The sequence below is a fragment of the Rhipicephalus microplus genome, chromosome X (assembly GCF_043290135.1).
Source record: "Rhipicephalus microplus isolate Deutch F79 chromosome X, USDA_Rmic, whole genome shotgun sequence".
NCBI lineage: Eukaryota > Metazoa > Arthropoda > Arachnida > Ixodida > Ixodidae > Rhipicephalus > Rhipicephalus microplus.
In genome coordinates, this window is record NC_134710.1 from 213,712,226 (window position 1) to 213,716,115 (window position 3,890).

Sequence of the window (3,890 nt, forward strand, 5' to 3'; positions counted from 1 at the left end):
GAAAAGCTCATCTGCTCATGCATTAAGCGCTTAAAACCATCCTTATCGTGTGGCCCAGATGGCACTGACCCTTCCACCATTCTAAAGGCTTATGGTAGTATATTTGCCCCAGTACTGACTACAATATTTAGCAACTGTCTGAACTGTTCCACATTTCCAAGCATGTGGAAAACTGCGCGTGTTTTTCCAAATTTTTGGTTGGGCTGCAAAAATGATGTTTCTAATTATCGGCCGATTTCTCTACTGTGTGCCACATCGAAGATGTTTGAGCTGGCTCTTCACAACATATTGCATGTTAGCAAGACTAATTGATTGATTCCTAATCAACACGGGTTTCTCCCTGGCCACACAACTACCACAATTCTTGCTAGTTTCATGACGCAAATATTTTCTCTTATTTTTCAGAGAGGACGGGTTGATGTAGTGTATACTGTGACCTGAGCAAGGCTTTTGATGTAGACAGGCACTCACTGTTTTTGTTTAAACTTAAGAACTTTGATGTTGAATCGTCTGTTGTGAATCTCCTGCACATCTATCTGCTGATGTGTTCGGCTGTCTGCCCTGAAGACCGGAGCCAGCCAGAGTCTCGGGAAGATGTCGAAGAGAGGAGCCGGGAGCTGTTAACAGTAACTTTTAATTACAAAAGTGTTACATGATGGTGGTAGCATGATGGAAGCTCTCGACGGAAGCATGATGGGAGCTTCTGGGAGCTTGTGAGAGCTTGTCGAGAGCACCTCGGCGCTCGCATTTTATGTCCTGGCCTTCCTAGGATTTTCTGCAAGAAAAAAAAACAATGGGGACCGGGACAGTCCAATAAATTTTTCCATCTTCAACTCCGCCCCAGAAAGGGGAAGGTGAAACGCCACCTCCTTCTCAACCCACGAAAGGGGCAATAGGCACGTCCAGTTCCGCCCATGGCGAGGGAGAAAACACTGCACACCACGCACGACACAGCACAGAACGAAGGCGTTGAGTCTTACGTAGAAGTCAATTTCGTAGTCTGACTCGCTCGCTGGATTTCGTGCCGACCGGTTGTGCGCCCGCGCGCTCCGCGCGCTCGCGACCTTCGGCGTCATCGTAGCTCTGGCCGACTGGGCTCGCCTACGTCACCTCCTGTCGCCAACGGCCTTCGACGACAGTGTAGCTCTGACCTACTGGACCTGCTCTACGCCATCTACAGACGCCGACAACATCTCTCGCAAGTGTACCCCGTCCTCGGACTCCAGTGACCGTGCTTCCATCTTTCCTGTCTCTCCTATCCCCTCAGTTTGTTGTTGCTTCTTCTTCCTCTTTTCTACACCTTTACTTCTACCCTTTTTATCCCTCCTCACCCCCATCCCTTGTGCGCCCTGTGGCGGTGTCGCTCACTGTGTCGCTAGCGAAGCTGAACAAAGAAGCGACCTACCGAGAGAACAGTAGGGAACCTGCAACCAGAACGGTGGAGAAGGAAAAGCAAGCAAGTTTAGAAAAAACAGGTTTAGCCGGTTCAACTGTCGCAAGGCCCAGCTTCACCGAGGTAGTGGTGGGGCAGGGAGGGAACAAAGCAGCCGGCGTCACAGGTGCAAGTAGCCCCCAGGTGCAGAACGCTCCAGCTGAAAAGTCACAGCATGTGATAATAGCCGGGGAGTCGAATTTAAATCGATGCACAGAAGCCATCAAAGAGAGGGTAAGAGGTGACAAGAGGGTTGCGGTAGGGGCGTTTCCAGGACGCAAGCTGGAAGCAGTCATGAGGCAAGCGAGCGCAAAGCTCAAAACGACGGCTGATAGACGAAACCTCGTGATAATTTCAGGCGGTTTAAACGATGTCCTCAATGAAGATGCAGAAGGACTAGCAGCCACACTGGCGAAAGGCGTCGATGACATGCGCGCCACTTCTCCTAAGGTACAGGTAGTTATATGCACGATACCGGAGGTACCGGTGCGTGATAGCAACCTGCAAAGAGCGGTGGTCAACGCAAACCAAGAGATATGGCGGATGAGTCGAGAGAAAGGCTTTGAGGTGGTGGAAATAAACAGAGAGGTGCATAGGTGGGGGGGTTTTCAACGAGACAGAATTCACTTCGATGGGCGGCTAGGTCATGAGGTGGGTTGGCGACTTGCAGGACGCGCAGTAGCTTTTTTGGGGGGCAAGCGAGCCCTTCGGGGTGCAGGATAGCTAGTAACGAGGCAAACAACCAGGGAGACTTTTCGACAGGTGGTATGGACAGATACGATTCCAAAGTGGCACCAATATCTAAGATAGGTAGAGCCCGGGGCATAAATAGACGTAGCCACGAGCGCCGAGCCAATTCAGACATAGGGTATATTAACATGCAGGGTGGTAGGAACAGGCTGAAGTGGGAAGAGATAGAAGAACAGCTAAATGAAGAGAGGCCGATGGTATACGGTTTTGTAGAAACACATCTCAGGGACATGGAACAACCTCCGAACAATCCGGACTACGCGTGGGAATATTGTAATAGAACAGAAGGCAGCAGAAAGGGGGGTGGTATTGGGGCATTCATTCATAAAAGTACAGACTGGCAAAGGGTCAAGCAGGAGTGCAAGGAACATTTATGGCTAAAAGGGAAAGTGGCAGGTCAAATGACACTCCTTGGTTTCGTGTACTTGTGGACGGGAGCAAAGGCCAGAGAGGAAAACCAGGCAATGGTAGAGTGTATATCAGAGGACATTCAGGAGTTAGGAAGAGAGTGCGAGATAATTATACTAGGAGACATGAATGCGCACATAGAAGATATAGATGGGTATACCGACCCGACAGGCAAAATGATCATGGATATGTGTGAAAGGCTTGATTTGATCATTTGCAACAGTACCGAGAAGTGTGAAGGGCAAATAACATGGGAGGTAGGAAGGCTTCAGTCGACGATAGATTATGCACTGATGTCACATAGGATGTATGATAAGCTCAGGGGAATGCACATAGATGAAGGTGGCTCCAGAAGTCTGGGTAGCGATCACAAACGTATCAAGCTAAGTTTTGGAAGAGCAGTGAGAGTGGGAAGGAGACAAGATGAGCAACTACAGGAAAATTTTTATCCAGAAAGGCAAATTGAAATAGCCACTAAACAAATTGAGAAAGTAATCACGGAGGATAATAAGACAGTGTGGACATACACGAATCTAATTAGACTCTTTGAGCTAGAGCTTGCTAAGACGCGTGACAAATCACCCCGGAAAAGAAGACACAAACCCAAAAGTTGGTGGGATGAGGAAGTTAAGAGAGCCATAGCAAAACGTCAGGAAGCCTCTAGGGAACACAGACATGCTAAGCAGTGGGGTGAACCGACAGATGTTGTTGAAAGAAAATGGGCAACCTTTCTAAGCTGTAGAAGGGATGCATCCCTTCTGATCAATGAAAAGATTAGAAGGAAGGGAGCTCAGTGGCTGGCAGAAGTACATAAAAAAGATAGAAAGGCAGCTGCGAAATTTTGGAACCATCTAAACTCCCTAAGAAATGAGACGAGCCTAGAGCAGAGTTTTATAACTACAGCCCAAGGTGCTAGGCTAGAAGGGGACGAAGCTATTGAATATATAAGAACAAGGGTGACAGAAAAATTTCAACAAAGAAGTACTTTATGCACCACAATAGACAAGGACGAATCAAGTGGTGCAATGGCTCCATTTTCACAGCAAGAGTGGGAAAGGGCTGAGAAAAGGGTTCCTGGTAGTACATCAACAGGCCCAGATGGCATTCCAATTAGGCTGATAAAGACATTAGGTCCGAAGTCTAAGCAGGCTTTGAGAGAGGCAGTGAGCAAAATAATAATCGATGGTGAAGTTCCCAATGGATGGAAACTTAGCAGGATGAGCATGATCTATAAAGGAAAGGGGGACAAAGCTGACATAAGCAACTACCGTCCTATAACAGTGACATCAGTGGTCTACAG